Genomic DNA, 12,561 nt, shown 5'->3' with positions numbered 1-12,561 from the left:
GATTTAAAAGCAGCCAGAGTCCTACAAGACCTTGTGTTATCAGGAACCTCAGGAACCCGTGTGTCTGGTGCTGTCAGCTCATCTTCGTACCACGAAGGGGAGCCAGCAGAGATGCTCTCTGCACTGCTGCACTTGAATTCCATCACTTGTTTGCTCAGGGTCCCCACCTAAAATTGAGGAAGGAAAGTTAAATCTAGAGAATTCTTTCTAGGCTGGTTACATGGGAGAAGAGGAAAAATCAACTCATGCCTGTCTACCAGTTCATTCAAGCCGTCAGGCAGACAGGAGGTATTAGTCACTCTGCTCAGCACAATATTAGGATGTTGACTGTAGGCAGTCAAAGACCGACGGTTAAGAATGGAGCCATCAAATTTGTTTCCTGGTCGAAATCCACGATCAAAAAAGAAAGATTTCTCAGAGGGAGGGTGAAACATGGGAACAGAAGAGGAGAAACCGAGACTTGGAAGGTGGCTGTGCCTCCAAGTTTAATTGTCATCGAATTCCTCCAGAGGAAAGGGAGTGTTTGTGCATGACACAGCCAGCAAAACATGCAGGAGTCACATCCTGTCCAAGGGCTGCAGCTCCAGCACATTTGACCCAAGAGGACAGCTTTATGGGCAGGAACACTACCCAGGTGAAGATAAAGGCAAGAAGTGCAAAACAAAAGGAAATTAATTTATTTAAAAGAAGGTGTGAGGCGGATACTGCCCTCCTTGCGGGCCAGGGTTGGCGTCTGGATCTCCAAGGACGTCTCCAGGAGGCTTCTGGCAGAGGAATGTGAAAGCCCAAGGAGTGCCCACACCCTTGTGTGCTGCTCTCAAGCTGGAACCCAACCACAGATCAGCAGCGAGGACAAGGGAAGTTCAATTAATAACCATCTCTCAGGCCCTGGGAAGTCCCCACAGGAGCGCAGAAGAAAGGATCACCTTTCTATTTCCTCCAGGCTGCAGGAGGATTGCCCACGTTTCTGGGGACTGAGGAACACCCAAACCTCCTTCCACATTTCCCTGTCACTTGTGGCCATTCCTTCCCCCATCCCACTAAAAGGGAATGCTCAAACTCAGTTTTCTGAGCCCTTTCTCTGCATAACGCTGTTTCAAATTCTACATCCAATGCAGCGGCTTCAAATGAAGCTGAAGACAGATTTGAGTCACTTTGCAAAATCTGACTCATGGTTCTTGGGTATGGAAAAAACAGTTTGCAGAGCTGAGTCCTGCAGGCTGCAACCTCTTGAATCTCACTGCATTTTATTTCGTTAGCAGCCCTCTCGTTCCCTATGCACCTCGAGCACTCGAGGAGAAGTTGGGAGAACACAGTAAGCACAGAGGGAGTTTAAATCATTACCTTTTGCCATGACAGGAGCACCTGGTCACATGCTTTTTTAAGGAAGATGCTAAATGTTAAAAAAAAAAGAAAAAAAAAGGAAAAAAAAGTATGGTCCATTTCGCTCAAGTTAAGTTTCACACACCAAGTCAAAGGCAGGCTATCAGTCTAAGAGATCAAGTCAATAGTAGATGTTTGCTCAGGCAGCTTCTGGATAGAAATGCAAAAACTTCCCTTTAATGCAAGTTTTACAAGATTACACCTCCTTTGATTTCTGCCGAGTGGCTTACCCGTTGTCAATCTGGATGGGCTCCAGGGAAGTTAGACTGTGTGTACACAAGAACCACCAAACCTGTACGGACTGACTCCAGGAAGGTGAAGTTCCCCTATTCCTCCTTTTTACTGGTGTTCTTGGTTATCTTCTAGGTCCCCCTCTGGTGGGATTTACACACACAGCTTTCAGGCTGAGACTGTGCAAATACCAGAGCTTCAACAGGCAACGAGAAAAGCAGATAAAGGCATCCCCTGTTCCAATATATCACTCCTTAACGGATGGAATTCCATGCAAGACCGGCTCATTTGAAATGGGATGGATGATTTGGAACATCTGTGTAAACAACCAGTCCGTTCTCGGGATGCACTCAAAATCCTCTCCAACATGAGCTTCTCCAGAGAGCCAAGGCTGCCCTCATGTTTCCTCTGACCGCACCAACTACGTCAGTAAACATGTAATGATTTCACTTGAAATTATTTACACTGAGCTGCTAATTGGTGACTCACTGACAGCTTACAGCCTCAAAATGCAAAGAATCGTCCAAGGAGGAAGATTCATCTACTGAAAAGAAGTACAAGAAAATACCTTCAAGATCAGTCTGAGTTGTTTTAAGTGTGAGATACCTGGATAGGTCACCCCGGTGGATTTAAGGGGTTTGGGATGATGCTAAAGAAGTCCAGTCAATATCAACATCACTCAGTAACATGGCTCTATCTTGAGAATCCACGTCCTGCTTCTCCTTAGCACTTCCATGCCCAAAAAGAGGAAGAGATGGAGAGGAAGAGTGATGGAAGGAGGGTTCTTGGCTCCTCGCTCCCAGCCCTGCTCACCTGCAGGGGGTTCCTGAGGAACTGCAGCTGCTCAGCCCCACGCAGCCAAATGGCAAGCGGCCACAGCCCTGAACTGCAGAAAGGCAAATTCTGATTAGATGCAAGGAGAATTCTTCAACACAGATATCAGCAAATACTGGAAGAGGGGGGCAGAAAAACCATCAGCTCTCAGTTCTTGGAGATTTTCAAGTAGTAAAGGCCCTGAGCAGCTTGATCTGACCTCAATCATTGCCTTGAGCAGGAGGAAGAGCCAGGTCCAATTATCACCAACATGGCTTGGAGACACACCACAACCTGCTCCAAACCTGACCGAGCCCCACCAAAAGATGAGAGCTGTGTCCTGCACGGCTTGGATTCCACCCAACGCAAACTGCTCTGAGAAAACACACAACATTTGGTAGCAATTTTGTCAGAAAGCTGCTGTCATGTGAGAGGTAGATCGGGAACACGAGGCCCCTGGCCGCTAGCTCACCTACCTAAACGCTGACACGCAGAGGGAAATCCTTCGTGCTGGCTCGAGAACATCCTTCCAGGAGGGATTTCATCCACAGAACCACAACCTCTCTTCTCACGAGGCTGTCTGTAACAACAAATAAAACTGCTCTGCAGCTTCCCAGAAGCCGCAAGTTGCAGGCTCCAACTGGAGCTGCCCCCAAACTCTTCCCAACACAGCAATCTTTACGCTGCAAAACACACAGATTGCATGGAAATGTGCTGATTTCATCAAAATGCTCTAAAAAAGGCAACAAGATTGGCCGGCAGGCCAGTCTGTCCGGCTTCCTGCCCGGCCGCCTGCCAGCCCTGGGGTGGGTAGTCCAAGCTCTGTAATTCAAAAAATAAAAATCAGATTGGAGAAGTGTCCCACAGGATGGGAATTCTGCTTCCTGCGGCGCTCTGATCGAAATAAATGCTGTCTAGGTGCGTGGTTCAGGAAGGACGAGGATGGCTCTGGTACCAAACAGCAAGAAGGGCTTCTCAACAGCACAAAACGTTCCAGATTTGTCGTGTTTCCAAAGCCTGATGCTGTTTTTAACAGCATGGGAAGGAGAAGATGAAACGTCTCTGCCCAAGTATGTGAGAGGGGAGACAACAGCCAAGAAATCCGGACAGCAAGAAGACAAGTCAGAGGTGGGAATCCCTGTCTGTCCTCTTCTGCAGCACACACACAGCTTTTACACTTAATTAAAGCAACTTACATCTGACCTCTGTACACACCACAAGGCTTTTAACACCCCTGCAGCACAGCAACGCCCAGCAGCCACCCTTCAGAGTGCGCTCGCTGCTTCTAGATACGGAGTGCAGATGCTGGCACAGCACAGCTGCAGCAAGAACCAGCACAGAACAAAAAGCCCGAAGGGTTCTGCTTTGAGACAATCCACTTCTTCAGCTCCCCACGTGGGATTCTGGCCAGGACATTGGTAGTGGTAGCAGAGAACACGAGCGGCAGATCACTGAGTAGGGCAGCACCCCAGCACGGGTGTTCATTTCTTCCAAGCGTGGAGATTTAACTCTGTTGAACTCAACTTCTTCCACGATGTTTAACTGTACAAAATCCACGTGTTTTCCTGCACCCCCAGAGCTCAATGCCTGCTTGAATTCACTTCTCACGTTCTTGCCAGCAGGAAGTTTAGCACAAGAGCTTCTCTCTTCCCTGAGATCCGTACTCGCAGCTGGGTAAGGGCAGGTTGGTGTGGCTCCATCGGCTCCCAAGAAAGGATGCTGATGGGCTTGGACAGCCTGACAGCGTGCTTTGTGGTGCAAACCCAAGGGTTTTCTCCAGCTGAAGCTGCTCACTGGGTGTCTGGAGAGCAGAAGGGATCGGGTAAATCCTAACCTTAAGCAGCTGCAGCACATCAGTCCAGCATTCCACCTGGAAAAGAACAGGCGTCTTGTTCTCATCTTGGGAAGGGATGAGGGAGGAGGAAAAGGGATTTTAATTAAGTTTATGGCAGTCCATAACAACACCAATTCAAGGTTTTATTTTGAAGTTCTTTATCAAGAGCAAGTAAAGCACGCTGCTGACAGGAGAACCAAGGCAGGGAACTGCAAAGCAACTTCTCCAAGCTTACAAAGTAGATGGAGTAGAACCAGAATGCAGGTATCCGGGCTCCCTGGCTTTACCCTCACAGCCTTTGCGAAGTATTTTAAGAATTCTAATGTGCATTACAACAACAAGGTTTTCTAGAGTTTTAAGTGTTAATTTTGAGTGGCATCTCTGCAAATTTTTGTCTGACATGACATCATCTCACCCGTTATCTCTTCCTTTATACACGCACAATATATGAGTTTTATTAGTTTGAAACCAAGAGGGGAAAAACATTTTAAAAAATCCTAAATTTGAATCTAAAGGCAAATTATTTTTCCTATGGACACAGGCAATATTAAGACCTTTATTCTAGGTACTTGAACTCTCACGTACACACATCTAAGCCTCGAAGACAGGAGGAAAATCTCCACAACTGACTTGTGATAGGCACACCCAACGAGACGTGAGCTTCCTCTCCCTCTCCTCACTGCATCCTCTGCACCCCCTGTCCTCTTGCTGAAGGCTGGTTCAATGCCAAAGGAACAACCTGTCTCAGCTGAGCTCAGCCTCCGCTGGGATTGCCCCGTGCAGAAGGGCTGGAAGATGCTGCGGGCACAGAAGAAAGCCAGCAGCCCATCAGCATGGCCTGACTCAGCCATCGCCCTCCTCTGAGGACCAGCAGCACTCCTCCTGGAAGGCTGATGGAGCTGGCTGTAATTTTCCAGCCTGTTAGGCCAACCCTCCTGGATTGGCCAAAGGATGCTGAAAACTAAAGAGGAACGCACATCCATCGCTTCCCATACCTGGGAGAATTTGGTGTTTTGAAGAAAAAGCCCAAAGCAAACGACACTGGGCGATAGAAATATGGTATGCAAAGCTCCAGGATGCTGAATCAGTGCTTGGAGAGCTCCAACCCATCAGGCATCACAGCCTGCATCCCCCCCAGCCTGGATGTCACGATGTCAGTCTCTCCATCCCCGGCTGCCTGGGAAGCAAGCGGGACTCACCGACACTTGGTGCCTGCAAGTGAAAACAGGTTGTGACACAACAATTTTTAGCAACTTCAGGGAAATCTGTTTCTAGCTAAGGGCCAAGGCTTTGAAACGTATTTGGCAGGCCGCAGCCATGTGTTAGCAACCATGTCAGTACTGATCTATATAACGTGAAAAAGTAAAGTGATAGTAGGCTGTACGAAACAGTTGTGAGTCATATATAGCCTGTAGGATACACAGGTTCCCACCCCTGAGCTATAGAAACTAGCCTCACTTAGGGGAAAATAAAAATCTAAATCAAGTCAAAAAATGATTTGTTAATCTCTGGGTTTCATGCTAAGAAAAAAGCATTAGCAATGCAAAAATATTTGTATAACCAAGATGTATTTTCACCCTGCATCTCTAGAGAAAAGTGTTTAACAAGATCAGTGCCCTGTCCTCTGCCTGTTGCTCACTTTCTCCAGCATCAAGACACCCCCCAGGTTACAAAACGAGAAACGAGAGTTATTTAGGATGCTAAGCTCCTCGTTACTCCCTGTGTGTGTGCATGGATTTGCCTGAGAGTTGAGGGAGGCATCAGGGGAAGCACAACTGCAAGTTGGTCACCCAACTGCTCCAGCCCTATACAATTTTAGCTTGCCAAGCAGAGAAAAAAGAAATTTCTGTATAAACTCTAGATCTTAAACATGGTTCTGAAACCAAGAGCTTTTTATCCTTTCGATAGAGTGAGTCACTTAAAGGAGAAAAAAAAGGGGAGAAGGTTTTGCTGCTGGGTGTCTTCCAATTTTAAACACGCAAAGTCTTCAGAAAACCACAGGTTTGGGACTACCAGGGAGGCTCTGATCAACACGCAGAGGAGAGAAGAGCAGGAACACGTGCCGTGTACCACTTAGCTTGGGAATGTATCAGCCAGGTCTTAATAACACAGACGCATACGTTCTGGGATGATACATAACTTTTTTTTTTTTTTCTTTTTTCCCCCCTTTTTTTGGAGGGGTGTTATTTTCCAGAAAGCTTTCTTGTAACAGCTGCATCACTATGGAAAAAGGGGCAAAAGAAGCTCAGAGGCCTGCTCCCTGGGGCCTCCTGTAGCCCAGAACACAGCTGCACAAAGGGAATCCTGAACTGTGACGTGCTCTGAGCACCACAGATCCCAAAGCACGCAGCAAAGCTGATACACGTCTCCCAGTGTTCGTGGTGGTGCCAGGATTTTGTATATGAAGCCACCGTACCCCAGGCAACTCATAAAACACCAATCTGGTAGCTCCTAGCCGGCGCACACACATCAAACTTGCAGGTACTTTCACATCTGACAGAAATTAAGAGTGCTCTTTTAAAAATATGGTGTGTTTTTATGTTTATAAGTCATCTAGAAGACTGCACTGTCAAATGAAGAGTTTCTTTTTGAGTACTCGCTGCCTGCGTTAATGGCTACTTCGCACACATCCAAGCACTGACCTCTTTGTGGTTTTTGTCTCTTTTAACGCCACATGCACTAGTGGACCTCCTCAGAAGAGGTAGCCAAAGAGGAAAATGGTTTTCTGGACGGTTGCTGGCTGCACTTCTCTCTTCTCTGCAAAAAGTCCTTGTCAATCCCTGCCAAAGCTACGAGACTGAGCAGCCTAAGAAACTTGCTTGCTTGCAGGTGTGCAAGGAGTAGGCTTCCTCCTGAGGTCAGATATTAGGCTTTTGGGTCTGAAAAGTCAAAATACTAAGATGTACCTTGATGCCTGAACTCTGAAGTAGGTAGGGTCCTCTCACTTCACAAGTCAGAATGAGGAACACGACTCGGTGGCTTCCACAAAGGCACAAAGTTAGCAGGACCTGAACTGCCAGTAAGAAACCTTCTCATCCCCTCGTCCATTTGTTAGACCACCCCAGATCTTTACACAACCAACCAAGAGTTCCAACAGGACTATGGCAGCTCCTCCCAAGCTGTACAAGTGTCTGTGCATACACACCCACGTGTAAAATGCTTCCTAGCATCCCCTTTTCTTCCAGGAGACATTAACAGGAATGAGACAAAGCATTTTTGTTGAGATCCTACAGTGCAGAAGTAATCCCCAAGCCCACCTCTTAAGCACAGAGGTTATCTCTATAGTGACTAGCAGGGAAGTTTTTTGCAATACTCATGGGTGCTATTATGAAGAACAAGGTTGAAAATCTCGCAGTAAAAGCACCTGGTTAAAATGCTCTGTTTATATGGAAATCCCTCTGCCTGGCAGGTGAGGATGGCGTGGATACCAGACTCCTTTTTCCAGAACAATGGTAAGAGGAGATTTCATACACAAATCTGCTAAAAAGCCTGGGGGAGCTGCAAAGTCTTATTTCCTACCCTAAGGTACTTAAAGAGGATCAAGTATCTCAGGTGCCAAAGCCTGAGTAATTGAAGGAAATGCCCAAGGAGGAACAAACCTTAGGACTTACTGCTTTCCTCAAAGCTCAACAACCTGGAGGGTGATCCCAACACCTGCCATCCAGCTAACCAAACAGAAAAAAACAAACAAACAGTGTTTCAGAAAGCCACAGATTTTAAGACCATGGCTGACAAAGGAATTTCACAGCATAACCTGTGTTTTCACCCAGGAAGATCCTCCTCCAGCTGTGTGCTTCTGGCACACTCACGTCTCCCTTGCCTTGGCACACGTTGTGTTCCCCACGAGCTACCGAATGGCTTCCCTTGGCAAAGGCAACTCGTGGAGCTCATTAGGGGCTGCTGGCTGAATTCCCTTCTGCTCCCAGGAACTCATGGTTGATGTTTGCAGCCTTCTCCAGCTGTCAGACAGCCGCACAGATTATACAACATTCGTTCACCCTCTGGGACCCAACAGACCAGGTCGCACAACTTCATCACCCTTGTAATTTAATAACTTGTCAGGCATGCAACCTACATCATGGACTGCAGAATTCATTTGGGATTTCTCCTACATAAGGGCTTGCTATTTCCAAATGTACTCTGGTGGCAAACCCGAAGAAATACAAGCTGGCAACACAACAGACCATGTACTCGTTGTTGATGCAGTTTCCATACAACTTGAGAACCCCCAGAACTAGAAATGGCACTCACTGTATGGAAGGAAGATGTTAAAAACTACCCTGAGCAGGTTTTTTCTTACCCTCTGTGTCAAAAAACCTGTGCACCCCAGCCCATCTACTAGCTTCATGTGCAAACATTCAGGGAAATTAAGTAAATCTCCAGCAAGTTCATTAATATTTTCAATATCAATTTTAAGACAGATTTTTATATTTTTTTTTTTTAAACGAAGAGTTGTCTCAAGCCATGCCACAGCTTTATCTGGCCGGGCATTTCTCAGTGCAGTTCAGTGTGGCACTCCAATACAAAACTTGCTACCCTGATTTCTCTTAAGAATTTACAGCAAGGCGCATCAGTGCCAAGTTGTGGTTCACCAGGACAAACACTGGTGATTTAATTAACTGTCATTTTCAGCACTGACTACATGCACTGGAAGGAAAAAAGTGACCTGGTTAAGGACCTTTCCATTTTTAACTATGATCTCTTCAGGAATGTGCTAAGGAAACAATTGTCCTCCTGAATCATTTCAAGAATTTTACAGCCAGGAAGATTTATTACTGTAAAACAGGTCTTGGAAACAAGAATATTTGAAGAGATTCAATAGCTATTAAATCAGTGTGGAAAACATGATGCTGAAGGAATTGCATATGCCTGACACATGTTCTACCACTTTTAATATCTTTTTTTTTTTTTTTAATAGAAAGTGTCTATAAAAAGCAAGTCTGTAAGATTACTAACACTTCAGACAAGACAAGGATACAGGTATTAATTAAAATTACATTAATGGAAGCCATAGAGAAAGGATCAATAAAGCACCACCCATACCGACTGTTTGACAAACTGGAGGCATCAATAATATCAAAACCTGTGCGTTAAGAACATACTCATCCTTTGCTCAAGCACACTGAGATGCATTTTGCAGACTTATGGATAATTTAAAGTTGACTCAACAATACACAGAAAGCCTCATGTAATCATTTAATGAATTCACTTATTAGCCCTGTGTGAAACCGAATTCAGAATAATATTAGGTTTTGTTATTACAACTGCAGCGTAGATGTTCTTATTGCACAGTACCTGCTCTGTTCAAGACAGTTACGAGCACACATCTTAAAAGTCTGCCGGTGTCTACTGCAAGCGAATCAGGAAGATGAGCTGTAAGGCTTGCTATCTGAAATACCACTGAAAAACGTTTGTCTTTCTTGACCAAAATGGAAGAAACTCCTGTGCTAAACCACAAACACATACAGCACTCCAAATAATTGTTTTCAATATATTCAAAAATATTCAGCAGCCTGAAAGGAAGATTAAAACTTTCCTTGCACCAACTGGTATTACGGAGAATATTACCAAGCTTTCATAACTTGAAAACCCTTTCTAGCCCTTCTTGTGTACCTGTAGGTTGCTTTGACTCCTCGAGTTTCATCAGAAACAGCCTCAAAAGAGACAACGCCTTTCCCCGCAGACCTCCTCCACACATCACTGGACCACCATGGTTCTAACAGCAGCAGCAACACAATTACAGGACACAATCCTGAGCAGTGATGAGAAAGGCAGAGAAACGACCTACCGAGTCCAACTCGCCCTGAGCAACATGGCTTCAAACCAGCTAACTCCAAACAACTCTACAAAGTCACACACTACACTCACAGTCAAAAGAAGGGAGGAAAATTAATTATCTTCTCAATTAAATACACATCTTACAGCACAGATGTCCTCTAGTCTTATAAACAATAAAAAAAAGCAGTCTCCTTCGACTGACTTACCTTTTGGATAGTCCTGGTTCACTTGCACAGCTCGGTCACCATTTCTCTTCTTCTGCAACACAAAAAAAGACAAATTCTGTTTTAAAAAAATCTTTACTTGAACTAAAGTTTCTTATTATATTGCTAATTAATGCTTGAAGCTTACTGTTTGCTTTTACTCAGCAATGGAAAAAAAATATTCCATCATTCATTTCTATTTCTCCAACTGGATTGCCAGAATATTTCTGCTACGAGAGCGCTCTATCAAGATGAACTGCGGAGACTGCCTCGTGATTTGAGCACGCCACCAAAGAAAGTCAACAATGCCAAAATCTGACTTTGCCAAAGAAGCTCCTTATAACCAGAGAAAAAATGAGATTAAACATGTAAAAAGGGATTTAATTGCTCCAAGATAGCTATATAGCATCATTTTACATTCCTCGACTGTTCCCTGCCTTGCCTCCAACACCTACACCAGAAAAGTGGTAATTTTCCCTTTTTTGGGGTCATACTTGCTAGCCCTATGTTGCAAGCACCCCAACACACTGCAACAGGCATTGAATTGAAGTCAGCCCCTATGTCCTGCTCTGCGCTTCGGATTCACATCTGTAAAAACACAAAGTATATCCATGCCTTACTGGGAATTCGTTTATGTTTGTAAAGCATTATGAAGATTAAAATTTAAAAAAACAAGCAACCATAAAAAGGGAGGAGAAAAAGAAAAGGAGAAATGTATGAAGTAGAGTTATTCAGAGTATTGTCCTTAAAAAGAATGCTCTAATGCTGCATTCTCTCTTTAGCCACACCATTAATTAGTAAAACTTTAGCAGAACCAGCAAAAAAAATTCCTCATTCCCTTTACCATGCCAAGTAGTGACCTGGAAGAGCTATTCAAAGCTCCGTACAAACTGGTAAGTTCCAGACAATGAGTAACTAAACAGCAAGGGATGGACTGGAAAATGCAATACAAAGACGTCTCAGCACTCAAGGTCAGCACGGTGCTCAGTCTGCTGCAAATGGTGATGCACAAGCACCAAGAAGAGAGAGATGGAAAGAGGAGGATGCCAGGAAGAGCCCTGGCTCTGTTCTAAAGTTTGCAGCCGGGTGAGGATGATGAAGGGACGCAAAAATGCCACAGATCTTTCTGGCTGCTTCACTTCCCTCACCTACACGTTACAAAGCCGTGGGATCTGGAGAAGGTGCAGCAATTGCCTCGGTCACCCTAACGTCTTAGTTTTCACACTGTCATACTGCTCCCTCTGAAATCAATAAAGAAAGTACAGTCTTTATAAACATGCAGTAAAATTAGATGGACAAACATATTTAAAAATAAAACTATCAGTGGTTCACAACAGCGGCTGCATGTTGATCTCAGCACAAGGTACCCAACCTTCAGCATCAGCAAAATATAAAACCAACGACGCATTCAGAAGAAAACAAAGAATCTCATCGATTCATCAAGCAACTGTGCATGGAAAAAAATGTTTTCCCAATCCTGCCTTCATCAGCTGAGGTTCTAAAATCTCAATGTGAAACGCATTCATGCATCATTAGGAGGTATGCAATCGTCTAACTCCTTTAGAAGGGACATCATTAAACCTCACACTATTAAATTTAGCAAAGCAACAATAGAGCTTTATGGAGTGTGTTTTTCACTAATGACCCTGGCCACTATTTTTGCTTGCCTCTGAAATGCACAGCCAATATTTGTGGTTTTAAAAAAATGGCATTTCTGTTCTCAAAATGCTGTTGTGAGGGGGGAAAAAAATCCAGAAAAAATAATTCTAAATTCCAAGCACAATCAAATATACAAAGTAAAACCACAGATTTCATGATACTCCTCCAGATTTTAAATAGATCAACATATTTTGGAGATGGGTGTGATTTTATGCTAGCTATGTCCCTTCAAAATTGGCAACTATGTTTAGTTCAGTGGCTTCTTATTCCAAATTCCAAACTCTAATTGAAAATAGATCTCCATTATGGAGTCCTACAGCTGAGTATACTTTAGAGGAAAACTATTTCCTTTAATTTATTTCAACTTCATTTGCATGACAATATGTCATTAGCAGATACAAAAAAAATGTATTCTAAACAGAGGAAGAATTCTGTCACAATTTCAATTCGCATCTCAACAGCGTGAGATGAGCTTGCAGTTTGGAGCACAACCCGTTGTGTTTGGGTTACTGCTGCGGGATTTATTTATTTATTTATTTATTTCTTTTATAACTTACGAAGAATTGCCACAACTCCATGAAAATGCCTCGAGTACAAAGAGAGGCCTTCCCACCTTACTGATTAATGAGGAACGAAGGAGGGGGAAAGGAAACACGTACT

General features: G+C 44.3%; 1 protein-coding gene across 16 annotated transcripts in view; it reads right to left on the bottom strand.

Annotated features, from left to right (window-relative positions):
• Nucleotides 1-12,561, bottom strand: part of LOC119717831 (uncharacterized) — a 131,092-nt gene that overhangs the window by 61,195 nt on the left and 57,336 nt on the right. For all 16 annotated transcript variants that reach the window (XR_011811197.1, XR_011811168.1, XR_011811188.1 and 13 more), the window contains one exon: nt 10,246-10,297. The gene's annotated coding sequence lies outside the window, so the exon portion shown is untranslated. The remainder of the gene's footprint in view (nt 1-10,245; nt 10,298-12,561) is intronic.

This window comes from Anas platyrhynchos, chromosome 1, assembly GCF_047663525.1.
Source record: "Anas platyrhynchos isolate ZD024472 breed Pekin duck chromosome 1, IASCAAS_PekinDuck_T2T, whole genome shotgun sequence".
NCBI lineage: Eukaryota > Metazoa > Chordata > Aves > Anseriformes > Anatidae > Anas > Anas platyrhynchos.
The sequence above is the reverse complement of the archived record's forward strand: the minus strand, read 5'-3'. Positions and strand labels throughout refer to the sequence as shown.